This window comes from Bombina bombina, chromosome 6 (genome assembly GCF_027579735.1).
Source record: "Bombina bombina isolate aBomBom1 chromosome 6, aBomBom1.pri, whole genome shotgun sequence".
Lineage (NCBI taxonomy): Eukaryota > Metazoa > Chordata > Amphibia > Anura > Bombinatoridae > Bombina > Bombina bombina.
The window spans coordinates 766760771-766784284 of NC_069504.1; the positions used below are offsets into that span (position 1 = coordinate 766760771).

The following is a 23514-nucleotide window of genomic DNA, read 5'->3' on the forward strand; positions in this document are numbered from 1 at the left end:
AAGCAAAGTATCTTTAGTAGCAACGGTATTACAAATTTGAGCAACATTATTGTTTCATTCATACAACGTTATTATAAAGTTGGTAAACAGGCAATTTCTTAGATTTATGTCTGAACGAATCTGTTATTGTTCAGGACATCCAATCCTATGTCTTATTTTGGATAATGACTATTTATACAATTTCCTCAATAAGTAGTTTCAGTCAAAAGTGATACATATTTCCAATTTAAAGGGAAATACTGCCATATTAGTTCTGCAGTTGAGAGTTGAGATCCTACTTATTTTCAGTGATACTTTATAACATATCATTAAACATATTCATAGGAACTTCCTATATCTCTTTCAACATATTCTCTATTCCTCTTTACTGAACCAATTGAATTATAAACTTGAATATATTAATATATAAAGTAATGTATCAGCTTGCTATAAGATGTCCTTTTAAGTGTTCATAAGTCGTTATAGTTTCCATAAGTTTTTTAAGAAAGTTAGTAAGGATCGTAAAATATAGGATTTCCATTTCATTAAATCAAAGATTCCCTATGTGCTCTGTCACAAAAGTCTCCTCTAAGATATACTTAGCCACAATATCAGAACAAGCGGTTGATTAACATAAACACGCCCCCGGCCAACCACAGGGTTGGCATATGAGACCAGAAATGACGTAATGTCAAATCAAATGCTAGGCATAGTGACAATGGCGAGAGCCGACAATCATAATAGGTTTAACATATGGTCACAAGTTAAGTGAAATTTGACTAAATCATCTAGAGAGAAGGAATCAATAGTGTCGATAACCTTATTTATACAGAATATATGTTTACACAATTCATTTCCATCAAACGTCACTTCCGGTTTCGGTCACCAGCTCAGGCTTACGAATGGGATGAGATGGGGGCGTTTCTGAAATTTGGGCGCTCAAATACTTCAATTGAGGTGAATCTAAAATATTATTTAAGGCTACCAGTACCATACAGTTTTTAGTCTTGAGAAAGGCCTGCACAGAGAGGTTGAAACGCGTTGACTTTAAACTGGTAAGCCTATTTTCTTTATCACTATATCTTTTGGAAACAATCTGCACCATTGTGATCTTTTTCCCATAGGTAACTCCAGGAGCTTTTGGAAGACGATCAGAAGACACCTGGGACATTGGAGGAATCACATAGGTTTTCACCACTAGGAATACAAGTTTGACTTTTTTTAACTTTTTTCAATTTTTTTCATTTTGTACATTTGTATTTGTAATAATATGTCAATTTTAAACTTAAAGGGCCATAATACCCAAATGTTTAAACACTTGAAAGTGATGCAGCATAGCTGTAAAAAGCTGATTAGAAAATATCACCTGAACATCTCTATGTAAAAAAGAAAGATATTTTACCTCAAAAGTTCCTCAGTAGCCACCTCCCATTGTAAAGGATTTCTAAGCAGCATATTAGTATGTCTGTCCCGGGACAACTGAAAGGATGAGCATCGTGCACTCTCATATTATTTCACCAATCAGGTAAAGGAAGCTTACTATGAAATCTCATGAGAGTTAAGTCAAATCTCATGAGATCACAGTAAGAGTTCATGACCTCAGCACTGCTGATGCTGATTGGCTGCTGTTCATTTCTTCATTTTTTTTTTATTTTTTTACCTGCAGCTGGGAGCAGCTGAGTATAACTTTTTACACAGAACTTACTCTGCTGAGCTGAGGAGATTGTGAGGTAAAATATCTTCCTTTTTTAAATAGAGATGCTCAGGTGATATTTTCCTGTCAGCTTTTTACAGTTACACTGCATCAGTTTCAAGTGATTTAGCATATGAATATTATGTCCCTTTAATTTAAATTTTTTAATTGTATACATGGATCCATGTTTTTTATTTTGTATCCAATTTATTTGTTTTTAATTTACAAAAGTCACCTTAGCCTTATTTGTTAGGCGCTCTGTACACTACATATGTATTTACTTCTTTTTGGTTAGCTATGTAACTATCTGTTCAGAGCTATAGGTGCTTCTCCTCCTTGGCGGTTGGTCTCCCACACTCTAGTCTCAAAAATGCTAAAAATGCTCTGGTTATTTGGGGAAGTTTTAGTCTGAAATGACCAGTCCTTAAAGTGATGATAAATTCAACACCTTTATATTTAGCCATTCGATATGAAATGTAAAAATAATATTAGTTTCATTGATGAAAAAACATAAATATAAAATTTACTTTAGTAACTTTTATATTACTTTTATTTTGCTATTGCATGCTCCGGCAGCCCAGACACTAAGAAACTCCCCCTCCCCCTGCCGTTTTTGCCATTGTCCAATCAAAATCATGGAATTTTGGCATGTTTCACTGTTAAAAAAATTGATCTTTCTTGCATGTCATTGGCAAGAGTCCATGAGCTAGTGATGTATGGGATATACAATCCTACAAGGAGGGGCAAAGTTTCCCAAACCTCAAAATGCCTATAAATACACCCCTCACCACACCCACAATTCAGTTTTACAAACTTTGCCTCCTATGGAGGTGTTGAAGTAAGTTTGTGCTTGATTTTCTACGTTGATATGCGCTTCTCAGCATTTTGAAGCCAGATTCCTCTCAGAGTTCAGTGTTTGTCAGAGGGATGTGAATTGATTTTATGGTTTTCCTCACGGGAAATCTTTTCAAAGGTTCTCTGTTATCGGTCGTAGAGATGCATCTCCTACCTCCCTTTTCAGATTGACGATATACTCTCATATTCCATTACCTCTACTGATATTGTTTCAGTACTGGTTTTGCTATCTGCTATATGTGGATGGGTGTCTTTCGGTAAGTATGTTTTCATTACTTAAAGCACTCTCCGGTTTGGCACTTTATGTATTATTATAAAGTTTTAAATATATGTATTTATATTTGCCATGAGTCAGGTTTATGTATATTTCCTTTTGCAGACTATCAGTTTAAAAATTGGGAAACATATTTAGGAAGTTATTTTTTTTTACCTGGGGTATAGTCTTTTCTTCAAAATTGCTTTTTCATTAATTTTCGCAGGAAAAATTAGGCTCACGAGGTCGCAAAATGCTGATATTTATTGCGTCATTCTTTTGCAAATTCGTAATTTCCGGCATTTTAGTTAATGCCAGGTTTCTTTGCACAAGGTTGCATCTGCCATGACGCGAGTTGCGTTATTTCCGGATGTTGTTAGCGCCAAAAAGTTTCATTTTGCGTTGTGCGTCATACATGGCGCCAAATAATTTTATTATTTAAACCCCACTTCCTATATGCCTCTTGACTTTTTATATGCTCAGAGGGCTATGCTGTTTGCATTTTTTCCCATTCCTGAAACTACCATATAAGGAAATTGATAATTTTGCTTTATATGTTGTTTTTTTCTCTTACATTTGCAAGATGTCTTAATCTGATCCTGTCTTAGAAACCACTGTTGGAACCCTGCTGCCTGATAACAGTTATACCAAAGCTAAGTGTATCTGTTTTAAGTTAGCAGAGATTATATCTCCAGCTGTAGTATGTAACAGTTGTCATGATAAGCTTTTACATGCAGAGAATGTGTCCATCAGTACTAGTAAAATGCCTGTTGTTCCTTCAACATCTAATGATATCCCTGTGAATATAAAAGATTTAATTGCGGATGTAATTCAGAAGGCTTTGTCTGCTATTCCGCCTTCTAATAAATGTGAAAGGTCTTTATAAACTTCTCATAAAGTTGATGAAATTTCAAATTACAGACAACATACTGAATTATCCTCCTCTGATGAGGATCTATCTGGTTCAGAAGATCCTACCTCAGATATTGACACTGATAAATCTACTTATCTCTTTAAAATGGAGTATATCCTTGTTAAAAGAGGTGTTGATTACTTTGGATATTGAGGAAACTAGTCCTCTTGATACTAAAACTAGTAAACGTTTAAATTCTGTTTATAAACCTCCTGTGGTTACTCCAGAGGTTTTTCCAGTTCCTGATGCTATTTATGGTATGATTTCAAAGGAATGGAATAGGCCTGGTACTTCTTTTATTCCTTCTTCTAGGTTTAAAATGTTGTATCCTTTGCCAGCAGTTAGGTTGGAGTTTTGGGAAAAAATCCCCAAGTTGATGGTGCTATTTCTACTCAGGCCAAACATACTACTATTCCTATGGAAGATAGTACTTCTTTTAAGGACCCTTTAGATAGGAAACGTGAATCTTAGCTAAGGAAAGCTTATTTATTTTCTGGCTACATTCTTAGGCCTGCTATATCCATGGCTGATGTTGCAGCTGCATCAACTTTTTGGTTGGAAAGCTTAGCGCAACAGGAAACAGATCCTGATTTGTCTAGCATTGTTCGCTTGCTTCAAACAGATCCTGATTTGTCTAGCATTGTTCGCTTGCTTCAACTTGTTAATCATTTTATCTTGCTATTTTTGATATGATTAATATTGATGTTAAATCTATGTATTTAGCTATTTTAGCTAGAAGAGCTTTGTGGCTCAAATGTTGGAATGCTGACATGGTATCTAAGTCTAGATTACTATCTCTTTCTTTCCAAGGTAACAATTTATTTGGTTCTCAGTTGGATTCAATTATTTCAACTGTCACTGGGGGAAGGGAGTTTTTTTACCTCAGGATAAAAGATCTAAGGGTAAATCTAAAGCTTCTAATCGTTTTCATTCTTTTTGACAGAATATAGAACAGAAAGCCAATCCTTCCCCCAAAGAATCTGGTTCCATTTGGAAACCTTCTTCAAGTTGGAATAAATCCAAGCCTTTTAAGAAACCAAAGCCAGCCCCCAAGTCTGCATGAAGGTGCGGCCCTCATTCCAGCTAAGCTGGTGGGGGGCAGATTAAAATTTTACCAGAACATTTGGACAGATTCTGTCCAAAATCAATGGATTCAGAGTATTGTCTCTCAAGGGTATCGAATAGGATTCAGAGTAAGACCTCCTGTGAGAAGATTTTTTTCTCTCACTTGTTCCAGCAAATCCAGTGAAGGCTCAGGCTTTTCTGGTGTGTTTCAGATCTAGAGCTTTCAAAATGGTGACTATGAGGACTATTCTGCCTTTTGTTCAGCAAGGTCATTATATGTCCATGATAGACTTACAGGATGCATATCTTCATATTCCGATTCATCCAGACCACTATCGGTTTCTGAGATTCTCTGTTCTAGACAAGCATTACCAATTTGTCGCTCTTCCATTTTGCCTAGGTACAACTCCAAGAATTCTTTCAAAGGTTCTGGGTGCCCTACTCTCTGTAATCAGAGAACAGGGTATTGCTGTGTTTCCTTATTTGGACGATATCTTGGTACTAGCTCAGTCTTTACATTCTGACGAATCTCACACAAATCAACTAGTGTTGTTTCTTCAAAGACATGGTTGGAGGATCAATTTACCAAAAAGTTCCTTGATTCCTCAGACAAGGGTCTCCTTTTCAGGTTTCCAGATAGATTCAGTGTCCATGACTCTGTCTCTAACAGACAAGAAACGAATAAAATTGGTTTCAGCTTGTCAAAAGCTTCAGTCTCAATTATTCCTTTTAGTGGCTATGTGCATGGAAGTTTTAGGTCTCATGACTGCAGCATCAGAAGCGATCCCCTTTGCTCATTTTCATATGAGACCTCTTCAGCTTTGTATGCTGAATCAGTGGTGCAGGGATTATACGAGGATATCACAATTAATATCCATAAATCCCAATGTTCGACTCTCTCTGACTTGTTGGTTAGATCACCATTGTATAGTTCAAGGGGCCTCTTTTGTTTGTCCAAACTGGACTGTAATCACAACAGATGCAAGTCTTTCAGGTTGGGGAGCTGTTTGGGGATCTCTGACAGCACAAGGGGTTTGGAAATCTCAAGAGTTGAGGTTACCAATTAATATTTTAGAACTCTGTGCTATTTTCAGGGCTCTTCAGGCTTGGCCTCTGTTGAAGAGAGAACCATTCATTTGTTTTCAGACAGACAATATCACAACTGTGGCATATGTCAATCATCAGGGTGGCACTCACAGTCCCCTAGCTATGAAAGAAGTATCTCAGATACTTTCTTGGGCGGAATCCAGCTCTTGTCTTGCGGTACATATCCCAGGTGTAGACAATTGGGAAGTGGATTATCTCAGCCGTCAGACTTTACATCCGGGGGAGTGGTCTCTCGATCCAGATGTGTTTTTTCAGATTGTTCAGATGTGGGGTCTTACAGAAATAGATCTGATGGCTTCCCATCTAAACAAGAAACTTCCCAGGTACTTGTCCAGGTCCAGGGATCCTTAGGCGGCGGCGGTGAATGCGTTAGCAGTTCCTTTATTTTACCAACCTGCTTATATCTTCACGCCTCTAGTTCTTCTTTCAAGAGTGATCTCCAAGATCATCATGGAACAATCGTTTGTGTTTCTGGTAGCACAAGCATTGCCTCAGAGGTCCTGGTATGAGGATCTTGTTCGGATGTCCAGTTGTCAACCTTGGCCACTTCCTTTAAGACCAGACCTTCTGTCTCAAGGGCCGTTTTTCCATCAGGATCTCAAATCGTTAAATTTGAAGGTATGGAAATTGAACGCTTAGTGCTTAGTCATAGAGGTTTCTCTGACTCAGTGATTGATACTATGTTACAGGCTCGTAAATCTTTTTCTAGGAAGATTTATTATCGAGTTTGGAAGACGTATAAATTCTCCTGGCATTCTTTTAGAATTCCTAGAAATTTACCATTTCTTCAGGATGGTTTGGATAAAGGTTTGTCTGCAAGTTTCTTGAAGGGACAAATCTCTGCTCTTTCTGTTTTATTTCACAGAAAGATTGTTTTGTGCAGGCTTTGGTCCGTATCAAGCCTGTCATTAAATCAATCTCTCCTCCTTGGAGTCTTAATTTGGTTTTGAATGCTTTACAGGCTCCTCCTTTTAAGCCTATGCATTCTTTGGATATTAAACTACTTTCTTGGAAAGTGTTGTTCCTTTTGGCTATCTCTTCTGCTAGAAGAGTTTCCGAATTATCTGCTCTTTCTTGTGAGTCTCCTTTTCTGATTTTCCATCAGGATAAGGCAGTTTTGCAGACTTCAATCAAAGTTTTACCTAAAGTTGTGAATTCTAGCAACATTAATATGGAAATTGTTGTTCCATCTTTGTGTCCTAATCCTAAGAATTCTTTGGAGAGATCCTTACATTCTCTGGATGTTGTAAGAGCTTTGAAATATTATGTTGAAGCTACTAAAGATTTCAGGAAGACTTCTAGTCTATTTGTTGTCTTCTCTGGTCCTAGGAAAGGTCAGAAAGCTTCTTCCATTTTGTCGGCATCCTGTTTAAAGCTTTTGATTTATCAGGCTTATTTGGAGTCGGGTCAGGTCCTGCCTCAGAGATTCACAGCTCATTCTACTAGATCAGTTTCCACTTCGTGGGGTGTTAAGAATTAAGCTTCAGTTGATCAGATTTGCAAAGCAGCAACTTGGGCTTCTTTGCATACATTTACTAAAGTCTACCGTTTTGATGTATTTGCCTCTTCGGAAGCAGTTTTTGGTAGAAAAGTTCTTCAGGCAGCTGTTTCAGTTTGATTCCTCTGCTTATGTATTAAGTTTTTTCTTTTCAATTATAAGAAAACCTTTCAGCGGAAAATGGCTGTTTTTATTTTTATCCCTCCCTCTCTAGTGACTCTTCTGTGGAGTACCACATCTTGGCTATTACTATCCCATACGCCACTAGCTCATGGACTCTTGCCAATTACATGAAGGAAAACATAATTTATGTAAGAACTTACCTGATAAATTCATTTCTTTCATATTGGCAAGAGTCCACGAGACCCACCCTTTTTATGGTGGTTATGTTTTTTGTATAAAGCACAATTCCAGTTCCTTTTATATGCTTTTTACTCCTTTTTCTATCACCTCACTACTTGGTTATTCGTTAAACTGAATTGTGGGTGTGGTGAGGGGTGTATTTATAGGCATTTTGAGGTTTGGGAAACTTTGCGCCTCCTGGTAGGATTGTATATCCCATACGTCACTAGCTCACGGACTCTTGCCAATATGAATGAAATGAATTTACCAGGAAAGTTCTTACATAAATTGTGTTTTTGCGCAACGCCAACGCCATGCGCAAAAGATCTGTGGGGTTTTTTAACATTGAAGCATGCCAAAATTTGGATTAGACAACGGCATAAACGTCAGGGGGGAAAAAAAAGGTCTTAGTGTCGGGGCTGACGGAGAGTGCAGTAGCAAGGTAACAGTTATATAAAAGTTACTAAAGTAAGTTTTAAATTTATGTTTTTTTCATAAATGAAATTAATATTATTTTTAAATTTCACATTGAATGGCAAAAAATAAAGTTGTTTAATTTACCATCACTTTAAGGGGTTAAACTAACAAAAAGAGAGACAAAAATGTTTACATTTTGAAACTGTCCTGTGTTAGATGCAGCAAATAAAAATGTATTTAATGTTTGTTCAAAAATTTTTTTACTATGTTAGATCACAGTACGTTTAAAAGTAGTCATAAAAGATAGAATTAATCAGATCAGTCTAACTTCCAAAACTATCATAACACTTAAAGGGACACTGAACCCAAAAAAAATTATTTCGTGATTACTCCTATTATCAAATTTTCTTCATTCTCTTTGTATCTTTATTTGAAATGCAAGAATGTAAGTTAAGATGCCGGCCCATTTTTGGTGAACAACCTGGGTCGTCCTTTCTGATATGGTGGATAAATTCATCCACCAATAAAAAAGTGCTGTCCATAGGGCTGAACCAAAAGAAAAAGCTTAGATGCCTTCTTTTTCAAATAAAGATAGCAAGAGAACGAAGAAAAATTGATAATAGGAGTAAATTAGAAACTTGCTTAAAATTGCATGCTCTATCTGAATCACGAAAGAAACAAATTTGGGTTCAGTGTCCCTTTAACTTTAATTGTGCTGCATACTTAGTTATATCAAAGTAAAAGTTAAGGCAAACAATATATACTGTTTATGGATTTATATCTCTAGATCAAATTCATTTAATCTTTCTAAATCCAGCTAGACATGTTCTGCCCTATAATATCAACTCCCTTTCAGTTTTCATGAAGATTGAGTACTGGTTTTGGGTGTAGCTTTGTTGAAACATTTTACTATCTTTCCCCATTGGAAACTGTGATTTTTCACATGTAAATAACAAAAATACTATTAATGGTTTGTAGTGACTAGAAAGTCAGACAGGACGGTCAAATTGCTCCATCCATTGGTTCATTTAAAGGGACATGAAACCTAAAAATTGTCTTTCATGATTCAGATAGAGCATGCAATTGTAAACAGCTATCAAATTTTGTTTGTTTTTTTGGTATCTTTTGTTGAAAAAATCTCTGGCTCGTGCATGTGTCTGGAGCAGTATATGGCAGCAGTTTTGCAAAAATGTTATCTATTTGCAAAAGCACTAGATGGCAGCACTATATCCTGTCATGTAGTGCTCCAGAAACCTACCCAGGTATTTCCTTTTAACAAAGAATATCATGGGAACAAGGGAAAACTTTTTCAAAATGGTATGCTCTGTAGTCACAAAAGAACATTTTGGGGTTTCATATTCTTTTAAGTATGTGCAATAGGATGGAAAGGAATACAGAATCACTGAGCAAAAGTATAAAAAACACAAATACATACACACATATTCACATACAGACACACATTCACATACAGACACACAAATACATACACATTCACATACAGACACACAAATACATACACATTCACATACAGACACACAAATACATACACACATTCACATACAGACACACAAATACATACACACATTCACACAGACACACAAATACACACACATTCACATACAGACACACAAATACATACACACATTCACATACAGACACAAATACATACACACATTCACATACAGACACACAAATACACACACACATTCACATGCAGACACACAAATACACACACACATTCACATGCAGACACACAAATACATACACACATTCACATACAGACACACAAATACATACACACATTCACATACAGACACACAAATACACACACATATTCACATACAGACACACAAATACATACACACATTCACATATAGACACACATTCACATGCAGACACACATTCACATGCAGACACACAAATACATACACACATTCACATACAGACACACAAATACACACACATTCACATACAGACACACAAATACATACACACATTCACATACAGACACACAAATACATACACACATTCACATGCAGACACACATATACACACACACACAAACATACACTCACAAACACAGACTCACATTCATATATCCTCATATCCCTCGTTAACAGCTACAAATCCTCAAATCTGAAATTCCAAAATCCAAACATATTCTGAAATCCAAACTTTTTAAAAAAAAATAAAATTACTATTTTTTCCCTAAAATTCAAATAATAATCTATATTAATTTAAACAACAACTATTAGCTTTTTAATTACAGTGCTGTACTATATTTCTGAGGGTACTGTTACGGTACCAACTGTGTACCAAGGGTTAACCCCAGATGAACAATGTCCTGCATAGACAATCAGCAATTCACAACCCAGCCAGTTTCAGGTTTAAAACAGAATGACAACTTTATTTGAAGGCAGCACACAGATTTATACAGGTTTTTGACCCCCCCCTCAGATGGGGGTTGAAAGAATGTTGTACATTAGATAAAAGGGAGAAGCGCCCTTGACATGATACAATAGAATTATATTACTTAAATACTTTACTTAGGCAGATAACAACTTAAACACATTTGGCTTGTCTTATCACCTAGCGTCTGTTCTCTGAGGGTGATTAAACAATGGCCTGTTTATTACTTAAATGTAATTATAGCACACAATAGCTGAGGCCAGAAAACCTGTCTTTAGAAATTAGATTCTTAAAGCTAAACACAGTTAACTCTTTCAGTCCTGACAGAAGGGTCTGTCACAGGTACAAAAGAACATTTTTGGGTTTCATATTCTTTTAAGTATGTGCAATAGGATGGAATGGAATACAGAATCACTGAGCAAAAGTATAAAAAACACAAATACATACACACATATTCACATACAGACACACATTCACATACAGACACACAAATACATACACATTCACATACAGACACACAAATACATACACACATTCACACAGGCACACAAATACATACACACATTCACATACAGACACAAATACATACACACATTCACATACAGACACACAAATACACACACACACATTCACATGCAGAAACACAAATACATACACACATTCACATACAGACACACAAATACACACACACATTCACATACAGACACACAAATACACACACACATTCACATGCAGACACACAAATACACACACACACACACATTCACATGCAGAAACACAAATACATACACACATTCACATACAGACACACAAATACATACACACATTCACATACAGACACACAAATACACACACACATTCACATACAGACACACAAATACATACACACATTCACTTATAGACACACATTCACATGCAGACACACATTCACATGCAGACACACAAATACATACACACATTCACATACAGACACACAAATACACACACATTCACATGCAGACACACAAATACATACACACATTCACATACAGACACACAAATACATACACACATTCACATACAGACACACAAATACATACACACATTCACATACAGACACACATATACACACGCACACAAACATACACTCACAAACACAGACTCACATTCATATATCCTCATATCCCTCGTTAACAGCTACAAATCCCCAAATCTGAAATTCCAAAATCCAAACATATTCTGAAATCTAAACTTTTTTTAAAAAAAAAAAATTACTATTTTTTCCCTAAAATTCAAATAATAATCTATATTAATTTAAACAACAACTATTAGCTTTTTAATTACAGTGCTGTACTATATTTCTGAGGGTACAAAAGAACATTTTTGGGTTTCATATTCTTTTAAGTATGTGCAATAGGATGGAATGGAATACAGAATCACTGAGCAAAAGTATAAAAAACACAAATACATACACACATATTCACATACAGACACACATTCACATACAGACACACAAATACATACACATTCACATACAGGCACACAAATACATACACATTCACATACAGACACACAAATACATACACACATTCACATACAGACACACAAATACATACACATTCACATACAGACACACAAATACATACACACATTCACACAGACACACAAATACACACACATTCACATACAGACACACAAATACATACACACATTCACATACAGACACAAATACATACACACATTCACATACAGACACACAAATACACACACACACATTCACATGCAGAAACACAAATACATACACACATTCACATACAGACACACAAATACACACACACATTCACATGCAGACACACAAATACACACATTCACATGCAGAAACACAAATACATACACACATTCACATACAGACACACAAATACATACACACATTCACATACAGACACACAAATACACATTCACATACAGACACACAAATACATACACACATTCACATATAGACACACATTCACATGCAGACACACATTCACATGCAGACACACAAATACATACACACATTCACATACAGACACACAAATACACACACATTCACATGCAGACACACAAATACATACACACATTCACATACAGACACACAAATACATACACACATTCACATACAGACACACAAATACATACACACATTCACATGCAGACACACATATACACACACACACAAACATACACTCACAAACACAGACTCACATTCATATATCCTCATATCCCTCGTTAACAGCTACAAATCCCCAAATCTGAAATTCCAAAATCCAAACATATTCTGAAATCCAAACTTTTTTAAAAAAAATAAAATTACTATTTTTTCCCTAAAATTCAAATAATAATCTATATTAATTTAAACAACAACTATTAGCTTTTTAATTACAGTGCTGTACTATATTTCTGAGGGTACAAAAGTATTAAAAAATTATATAAAACTACCTTTAGGTTACATGTATAATCTGTATAATGTAAATATTGCCTAAATAACATAAGATATTGTTGTTTACATTGGGTTCCATCCACTCTTCAAATTATCCGATTTCACAGATGCAGATATTACAAAATCTAAATTACTCTGAAATCCAAACCTTTCCCGGTCCCAACCAGTTTGGATATAGGGTTTTCTGCCTGTATTTTGTGATGTGATTTTGTTAGTCCCTGATACTGATTTTCTCACTGATTTGTCAGATCACTGAAGAAAGACATTGAGAACTATATGAAGACCGTAACAAAGTTGTAAATGGAGCAGAAGTAAAAGATTAATACTTGAGATACAAAATAAATCTCAATTGTCTATTCATAACTGAGAATTTACTGAATCTGTGGGGTTTTTTTTTAAATATTTTAGAAATCTCACACCAGTTCTAGTCCTTTTAATGATTAAAATAACCAGATTATATTCAACATTTTTATGTCTATGTTACCTTCTGCTTTACAGTTGCGATTACAATGTATTGCTTACTCCAGACTTCTTTATTTCAATATGTGCCAGTCTTTTGTTCATTGCATTTCTAGCCATAGAAATATCAGCCCAGTGCATCACATGATTCTCTTAAGCCCTTGACAGTATATACTCAACCTCTTTCATACCTCTTTACAGCTCCTTTAGATGTGCAGTCTCTACATCCCTGGCTCCCTCTTATCATATAAATATAATGTTCCTTGCCTTATTCAAGAGGCGTTCCTCTATGTGCCAGTCTTCTGCAAAATATGCCCTTTTTACCCATAGAGAGGCCAGCCCAATTCCTTAATGTATCTTTCAGTTCAATATGCATACCTATACTGCGCCTCTAGAGGTGTAAGACAACACATCTGTGTATCACTCCAGCATTACAAATGTAATATTTCTTCCTTATCAGTAATGTATTCGGCTGACTTCTAGACCCCCTCATATCTCCTCCTTCCCCCGTGTTTACTCCTTACCTCTTCGGGCAAGCATGTCTACAACCAGGAAGCAGAAGAGCCCAGACAAGTTCTTACGTGCAGTTTCTCTGACACACACCTTTCCAGTCACTTTGAAACTGTGTAAACTTTCTGCCTCCGCACAAACACACCTTCCACAAAGAAGATAATATTAACCAAGCATATATTTTTGCTCTGCAGATTTTTTAAGAATGATTCTTAAGATCTCTGGCAGAAGTAGACATTATAGTGAATTTTTTTTTGTAATGTTATCACTTGACCCTGTAATGCTATGTGTTTAACTCATGCAAATGGTTAAACACATAGGTAAAATGCTGCTCGGGAGCAAGAGTACTTCTGGTTCTGAATGGAAACTGAGCCAGTTGCAGAACTGGGTCATGCAATTAGTGCTGCTCATTGGTTCTGCATCAGTTTTGACTCTGGACAAGTGCTTATCTGTGGCTCCTAAGCGGCACTTTAAAGGGACAGACAACAGCAAAATTGTTATTGTTTAAAAAGATAGATAAAACCTAAAACCTTTACTACCTATTCCCCAGTTTTGCACAACCACCATTGTTATATTAATATACTTTATAACATTTAAACCTCTAAATTTCTGCCTGTTTCTAAGCCACTACAGACAGCCTCTTATCACATGCTTTTTATTAGCTTTTCACAACAGGAGACTGCTAATCCATGTGGGCCATATAGATAACATTGTGCTCACACCGGTGGAGTTGTGGCTGACACTGCACTAATTGGCTAAAATTTAAGTCAATAGATAATAAATAAAGGGGGCTGTTAAAAGAGGCTTAGGGGTATTTTTATTAATGTGCGAGCGGACATGATACAATGCAGGGATAGACACAGACTAGGGCTGTGGTGGACATTTTCAAAAGTACAGACCTTAGTGAAGGACACCAAGGTACATTTCAAATTAGAAACATAACAAACACTCACTTTACAGAGAGGGTAGTGGATGCATGATGGAATGGCCATCCAGCAGATGTGGTAGAGACAGTGAAGGAGTTTAAATATGCATATGACAGGCATAAGGCTATGCTAGATATAAGATAAGGCCAGGAACTAATGAAAGTATTCAGAAAATTGGGCAGACTAGATGGGTCGAATGGTTCCTATCTGCCGATTCATTCTTTGTTTTTCTAAGTCAGGAGAGCGGCATTACAGACAACAATTAACTAGTTAGGGCAGTTTATATATAATCCCTCCCTCACTGGATATCCCCCCCTGCAGCATAGCAATGTTCCATGCAGCATGGGCAGCACTTTTCATGCACTCCCATCAGCACGCAGAAATAAAATATGTATCTGTAGTAAAGCAGGACTGAATTCCACCTGAGTACAAGCAGGACAGAATTGTTACCGGCTCTCCTAGATATATTCCCTACAGAGAGCCTGTTTTATCCCTTCACTCTCCCCTGGGTGGTCTCAGCATGCAGACCCCCTGGCTGCTAACATATTCACTGGGGGTTCCAGTGCAAACAGAACAGCAGGCTCTTTAAATTGGCTGCTCTGACTCCAATCCTTCTCAGATAGTATCATGTGCCCCAGCAGCAGGAGACTCCAGGAGTCTCCTGCTGCTGGGACACAAGATTGGGGGGAGTCTGGGACCCCTGTTTAAATAGAATCCTGGAGGCTCCTGCTTCTAGTACACATGATACTGTCTGAGAATGATTGGAGACAGAGCCGCCAGTTTAAAGAGGCTGCTGGGGGGCTCTGCAACTCCTGACCAAACCCACCCACCTTTATGGGTAAGGTAAGGTTTTTCAGAGTAGACAGCGGTCTTCTACACACAGGCACCAGCGCTGCCACACAGATCAAGGAATGAGGGTGGGTCATGACTCATGGGTGGTTGACACAGGCTGCACTGCACTACTTCCCTCTCTTTCACTCACTTTTTCGCTACTGAGTGGAATCCCGCATGCACGGACCCAATCCTGTGAAATCTGGCGCTGCGTGCGTCAAGGCGAAGAGTCAGGACCAGCATTCATCTGTCCTACCCCTCCCTCCACACCACAAACTGTGTGACGGACACTGCAAGGGCCAGTCACGGACACCAGTGTCCGTGTACGGACACCTTGCCTATCCCTGATATGATGTAGCGTATCATGTCTGCCGCACACTGATAAATGCCGACGGCACACGCTGTTGGCATTTATCATTGCACCAGCAGTTCTTGTGAACTGCTAGTGCAATGCCGCCCGCTAGCAGGAGCCGGCCCATTTTTGGTTCAGCACCCTAGATAGCGCTTGCTAATTGGTGGCTACATTTAGCCACCAATCAGCAAGCACTATCCAGGTGCTGAATTAAGAAAGGCTGGCTTGTAAGTTTACATTCCTGCTTTTTCAAATAAAGATACCAAGAGAATAAAGAAAAATTGATAATGGGAGTAAATTAGAAAGTTGATTAAAATTGCTGCTCTATCTGAATCATAAAAGAAAAAAATGTGGTTAAGTATCCATTTAAGTTTTTTAAACATTAAAATTGTAGAATAAGGCTCTAAATATATGTTATAAGTACAAGCATTCTTACATGATTTAAAATGGAAGCCAATAACATTATTTTAATTTTTTCTAAATATAGCAGTTAATTTTTTTTTTTTTAAAAAAACCAAAAATGTAACCATGAAGGTTAGTAAGGCCATACTCAACTTGCATTTATGCAAATGTTAACATAAGAAAGATTTTTTTTTTCTGAACAGATATATATTGAGACTTTAAATAAATATATTGGACGGGGTAAAAGCCGGAACGGAACTGACATATAGAGTCAAATTATTAAAAACAAACAGTTGAAAATTAGAAAGAGTTTTCTGAACGATATGAACATTAAGTTCAAAAGCTTAAATAATATTTTTTATTTACCCCTTTGTAGCCCAAATTAATATGGAACAGCCTGGAACACCCACTTCCATAGTAATCACACCAATATAATTCACCAGTAACACAAGGCTAGTTGGGAGACAGACAATGAGCCACACAACCGCCACAGAATCAACATCTAAGTGGCTGTTCTGCTACAAAAAAAAAAGAAGTTTAAGTAAAAAAGGCCCAGAAGCCCACTTCCCAAGTAGCCATCCCAACCAAAGTCACCCATTCCAAAAAGCTAGATGGGAGAGAGACAATGAGCAATGCACCCACCACAAAATCCACAATCAAAACAGTGTTTTGTGCAAAAAAGCACCTACTTCCCAAGTAGCCACACCAACCAAATTCACCTATTCCAGAAGGCTAGGTAGGAGAGAAAAAACGAGCCCCACACCTAGCACAAATTGCACATCAATATGTCCATTACAGGCAAAAAAAAGTTTTTTGGGCAAAATAAAAAAGGCCAAGAACACCCACTTCCCAAGTAGTCACACTAACCAAATTCATCCATTTTAGAAATCTATGTGGGAAAGACAAAACCCGCCACAAAATCCACATTTATGTGGCTGTTCTGATCAAAAAAGTGTTTTGTGCCCGGAACACTCACTTCCCAAGTGCCAACCAAATTCACCTGTTCCACAAGGCTAGGTGGAAGAGAGAAAGAGAACCACACAACCACCACAAAATCCTCATCCAAGTGACCATTAGGGTCAAAACAGTATTTTGTGCATAAAAAAGGGCCAGAAAACCCACTTCCCAAGCAGCCCCACCAACCAAATGAGCCACACATCCGCTACAGAATCCACATCCAAGTTGCCGTTCCAGTCAAAAAAGCATTTTACGCAAAACAGGCTGTAACATACCTGTACCTTTAAATCCTAAATACCTCCCATTCTCCTCTTTCCCTTTAAATTCCCACTTCCTGCTCAACCAAATTGCTTGATTATTGAGTATTCCTTGTGCCTAGCAGTGCTCTCTAATTCTGAGAGATGTTTTTGCCTACAGAACTTTGTTACTTTTGAATCCCTAGAAGTTACTTCATTTTGTACACAGACGCTGTCTGTGTACAATCTACTTTCCATTACTTATTGTTACCAGCAGTCCAGAGTTCATCTCCTCTTTACACAGACGCTGTCTGTGCATCTCCAGCTCAAGTAATTTCACCTGCACGCGGTTCAGTCTCTCACAGACACTGTCTGTGCATCTCCAGCTCAAGTCATTTAACCTGCGCGCTGTTCAGTCTCTCACAGACGCTGTCTGTGCATCTCCAGCTCAAGTCATTTCACCTGCACGCTGTTCAGTCTTTAACAGACGCTGTCTGTGCATCTCCAGCTCAAGTCATTTCACCTGCATGCTGTTCAGTCTCACACAGACGCTGTCTGTGCATCTCCAGCTCAAGTCATTTCACCTGCACGCTGTTCAGTCTCTCACAGACGCTGTCTGTGCATCTCCAGCTCAAGTCATTTCACCTGCACGCTGTTCAGTCTCTCACAGACGCTGTCTGTGCATCTCCAGCTCAAGTCATTTCACCTGCATGCAGTTCAGTCTCACACAGACTCTGTCTGTGCATCTCCAGCTCAAGTCATTTCACCTGCATGCTGTTCAGTCTTTAACAGACGCTTTCTGTGCATCTCCAGCTCAAGTCATTTCACCTGCATGCTGTTCAGTCTTTAACAGACGCTTTCTGTGCATCTCCAGCTCAAGTCATTTCACCTGCATGCTGTTCAGTCTTTAACAGACGCTTTCTCTGCATCTCCAGCTCGAGTCATTTCACCTGCACGCTGTTCAGTCTCTCACAGATGCTGTCTGTGATCTCCAGCTCAAGTCATTTCACCTGCATGCAGTTCAGTCTCTCACAGACGCTGTCTGTGCATCTCCAGCTCAAGTCATTTCACCTGCATGCTGTTCAGTCTCTCACAGACGCTGTCTGTGCATCTCCAGCTCAAGTCATTTCACCTGCATGCTGTTCAGTCTCTCACAGACGCTGTCTGTGCATCTCCAGCTCAAGTCATTTCACCTGCATGCTGTTCAGTCTCTCACAGACGCTGTCTGTGCATCTCCAGCTCAAGTCATTTCACCTGCATGCAGTTCAGTCTCTCACAGACGCTGTCTGTGCATCTCCAGCTCAAGTCATTTCACCTGCATGCAGTTCAGTCTCTCACAGACGCTGTCTGTGCATCTCCAGCTCAAGTCATTTCACCTGCATGCAGTTCAGTCTCACACAGACTCTGTCTGTGCATCTCCAGCTCAAGTCATTTCACCTGCATGCAGTTCAGTCTTTAACAGACGCTTTCTGTGCATCTCCAGCTCAAGTCATTTCACCTGCACGCTGTTCAGTCTCTCACAGATGCTGTCTGTGATCTCCAGCTCAAGTCATTTCACCTGCATGCTGTTCAGTCTCTCACAGACGCTGTCTGTGATCTCCAGCTCAAGTCATTTCACCTGCACGCTGTTCAGTCTCTCACAGATGCTGTCTGTGATCTCCAGCTCAAGTCATTTCACCTGCATGCAGTTCAGTCTTTAACAGACGCTGTCTGTGATCTCCAGCTCAAGTCATTTCACCTGCACGCTGTTCAGTCTCTCACAGACGCTGTCTGTGCATCTCCAGCTCAAGTCATTTCACCTGCATGCAGTTCAGTCTTTAACAGACGCTTTCTGTGCATCTCCAGCTCAAGTCATTTCACCTGCATGCTGTTCAGTCTCTCACAGACGCTGTCTGTGCATCTCCAGCTCAAGTCATTTCACCTGTATGCAGTTCAGTCTTTAACAGACGCTTTCTGTGCATCTCCAGCTCAAGTCATTTCACCTGCATGCTGTTCAGTCTCTCACAGACGCTGTCTGTGCATCTCCAGCTCAAGTCATTTCACCTGCATGCTGTTCAGTCTCACACAGACGCTGTCTGTGCATCTCCAGCTCAAGTCATTTCACCTGCACGCTGTTCAGTGTCTCACAGACGCTGTCTGTGCATCTCCAGCTCAAGTCATTTCACCTGCACGCTGTTCAGTCTCTCACAGACGCTGTCTGTGCATCTCCAGCTCAAGTAATTTCACCTGCATGCAGTTCAGTCTCACACAGACTCTGTCTGTGCATCTCCAGCTCAAGTCATTTCACCTGCATGCTGTTCAGTCTTTAACAGACGCTTTCTGTGCATCTCCAGCTCAAGTCATTTCACCTGCATGCTGTTCAGTCTTTAACAGACGCTTTCTCTGCATCTCCAGCTCAAGTCATTTCACCTGCATGCTGTTCAGTCTCTCACAGACGCTGTCTGTGCATCTCCAGCTCAAGTCATTTCACCTGCATGCTGTTCAGTCTCTCACAGACGCTGTCTGTGCATCTCCAGCTCAAGTCATTTCACCTGCATGCTGTTCAGTCTCTCACAGACGCTGTCTGTGCATCTCCAGCTCAAGTCATTTCACCTGCATGCAGTTCAGTCTCACACAGACTCTGTCTGTGCATCTCCAGCTCAAGTCATTTCACCTGCATGCAGTTCAGTCTTTAACAGACGCTTTCTGTGCATCTCCAGCTCAAGTCATTTCACCTGCACGCTGTTCAGTCTCTCACAGATGCTGTCTGTGATCTCCAGCTCAAGTCATTTCACCTGCATGCTGTTCAGTCTCTCACAGACGCTGTCTGTGATCTCCAGCTCAAGTCATTTCACCTGCACGCTGTTCAGTCTCTCACAGATGCTGTCTGTGATCTCCAGCTCAAGTCATTTCACCTGCATGCAGTTCAGTCTTTAACAGACGCTGTCTGTGATCTCCAGCTCAAGTCATTTCACCTGCACGCTGTTCAGTCTCTCACAGACGCTGTCTGTACATCTCCAGCTCAAGTCATTTCACCTGCATGCAGTTCAGTCTTTAACAGACGCTTTCTGTGCATCTCCAGCTCAAGTCATTTCACCTGCATGCTGTTCAGTCTCTCACAGACGCTGTCTGTGCATCTCCAGCTCAAGTCATTTCACCTGTATGCAGTTCAGTCTTTAACAGACGCTTTCTGTGCATCTCCAGCTCAAGTCATTTCACCTGCATGCTGTTCAGTCTCTCACAGACGCTGTCTGTGCATCTCCAGCTCAAGTCATTTCACCTGCATGCTGTTCAGTCTCACACAGACGCTGTCTGTGCATCTCCAGCTCAAGTCATTTCACCTGCACGCTGTTCAGTCTCTCACAGACGCTGTCTGTGCATCTCCAGCTCAAGTCATTTCACCTGCACGCTGTTCAGTCTCTCACAGACGCTGTCTGTGCATCTCCAGCTCAAGTAATTTCACCTGCATGCAGTTCAGTCTCACACAGACTCTGTCTGTGCATCTCCAGCTCAAGTCATTTCACCTGCATGCTGTTCAGTCTTTAACAGACGCTTTCTGTGCATCTCCAGCTCAAGTCATTTCACCTGCATGCTGTTCAGTCTTTAACAGACGCTTTCTCTGCATCTCCAGCTCAAGTCATTTCACCTGCATGCTGTTCAGTCTCTCACAGACGCTGTCTGTGCATCTCCAGCTCAAGTCATTTCACCTGCATGCTGTTCAGTCTCTCACAGACGCTGTCTGTGCATCTCCAGCTCAAGTCATTTCACCTGCATGCTGTTCAGTCTCTCACAGACGCTGTCTGTGCATCTCCAGCTCAAGTCATTTCACCTGCATGCAGTTCAGTCTCTCACAGACGCTGTCTGTGCATCTCCAGCTCAAGTCATTTCACCTGCATGCAGTTCAGTCTCTCACAGACGCTGTCTGTGCATCTCCAGCTCAAGTCATTTCACCTGCACGCTGTTCAGTCTCTCACAGACGCTGTCTGTGCATCTCCAGCTCAAGTCATTTCACCTGCACGCTGTTCAGTCTTACACAGACACTGTCTGTGCATCTCCAGCTCAAGTCATTTCACCTGCACGCTGTTCAGTCTTTAACAGACTCTGTGCATCTCCAGCTCAAGTCATTTCACCTGCACGCTGTTCAGTCTTTAACAGACTCTGTCTGTGCATCTCCAGCTCAAGTCATTTCACCTGCACGCTGTTCAGTCTCTCACAGACGCTGTCTGTGCATCTCCAGCTCAAGTCATTTCACCTGCACGCTGTTCAGTCTTTAACAGACTCTGTCTGTGCATCTCCAGCTCAAGTCATTTCACCTGCACGCTGTTCAGTCTCACACAGACACTGTCTGTGCATCGCCAGCTCAAGTCATTTCACCTGCACGCTGTTCAGTCTTACACAGACACTGTCTGTGCATCTCCAGCTCAAGTCATTTCACCTGCACGCTGTTTAGTCTCTCACATACGCTGTCTGTGCTTCAACATAACATCATACTTGGCTGCACGCTCTCTGGTCTAACCGCAAGTACTTTGTATAAACTGCCTTGTCAAACCTTTCACATATTACCTAGTATCATCCAATATTATACTGATCAACATATACCTCGCAATCCAATCTGTTTAATCCTTACTACCTTATATCGTTTCTGTGCTACCAAAGATAATTCATCTGATTATCACTTGATAATTAACTATAACATTACAGTAACCTTGCTTCTCAAACTAAAGGTAACTAACTCTGACTTGACATTGTCAGAGTGTAGTTTTCAAAGTGAAACTTTGTTTCTTTCCATTCAGTATCACTGCTACATTTCAGGCACTTGCTCATTAACCAAATCAATAGTGAGCAGAGTACACCTGTATCCAGTAGCTACAAGCTCACATCTATTCAATCACTAAATAGTATAAGTCTAAGAAATATGTTGAATCATGACACAGGCCCAGAATGCCTACTTCCCAAGTAGTTACACCAACCACCACAATCTTATTTCCGTTTGTTCAAAGACAGACATTGACATATAGCTTCACATGAGGTTGTGTCCAAACCCAGCTGCAAGTGAAAAGCATTCAGACGGTCCCTGGTACAGAATCAGAGGTAATATGTTTTCAATTGTGGTGCATGATAACTAAATTGTCCAGGTTATTTACTATTTTTGGGCTACTAGTTGAATAAGTATATTGGACCCTAAATTATAGTCCTTGAATTTCAGTCATACTTAACTCAGCATAATATTTCTCCAACATAGGTGTGTCCGGTCCACGGCGTCATCCTTACTTGTGGGATATTCTCTTCCCCAACAGGAAATGGCAAAGAGCCCAGCAAAGCTGGTCACATGATCCCTCCTAGGCTCCGCCTACCCCAGTCATTCTCTTTGCCGTTGTACAGGCAACATCTCCACGGAGATGGCTTAGAGTTTTTTAGTGTTTAACTGTAGTTTTTATTATTCAATCAAGAGTTTGTTATTTTAAAATAGTGCTGGTATGTACTATTTACTCTGAAACAGAAAGGAGATGAAGATTTCTGTTTGTATGAGGAAAATGATTTTAGCAACCGTTACTAAAATCCATGGCTGTTCCACACAGGACTGTTGAGAGGAATTAACTTCAGTTGGGGGAACAGTGAGCAGTCTTTTGCTGCTTGAGGTATGACACATTCTAGCAAGACGATGTAATGCTGGAAGCTGTCATTTTCCCTATGGGATCCGGTAAGCCATTTTTATTCAGACAGTAAATAAGGGCTTCACAAGGGCTTATCAAGACTGTAGACATTTTCTGGGCTAAATCGATTCATATATTACACATATTTAGCCTTGAGGAATCATTTAATCTGGGTATTTTTGTTAAATAATATCGGCAGGCACTGTTTTTGACACCTTA

The 23514-nt window shown here is 39.4% G+C and overlaps 1 protein-coding gene and 1 long non-coding RNA gene across 2 annotated transcripts in view; one reads left to right on the forward strand and one right to left on the reverse strand.

Moving 5' to 3' along the window:
- Positions 1 to 13984, reverse strand: part of LOC128663631 (volume-regulated anion channel subunit LRRC8D-like) — a 48630-nt gene extending 34646 nt beyond the window's left edge. The window contains 1 exon segment of the mRNA XM_053718052.1: positions 13973 to 13984. The gene's annotated coding sequence lies outside the window, so the exon portion shown is untranslated.
- Positions 13985 to 22014: 8030 nt separating this feature from the next.
- Positions 22015 to 23514, forward strand: part of LOC128663632 (uncharacterized) — a 35895-nt gene continuing 34395 nt past the window's right edge. The window contains exon 1 of the long non-coding RNA XR_008402891.1: positions 22015 to 22732. This is a non-coding gene — a long non-coding RNA (uncharacterized LOC128663632). The remainder of the gene's footprint in view (positions 22733 to 23514) is intronic.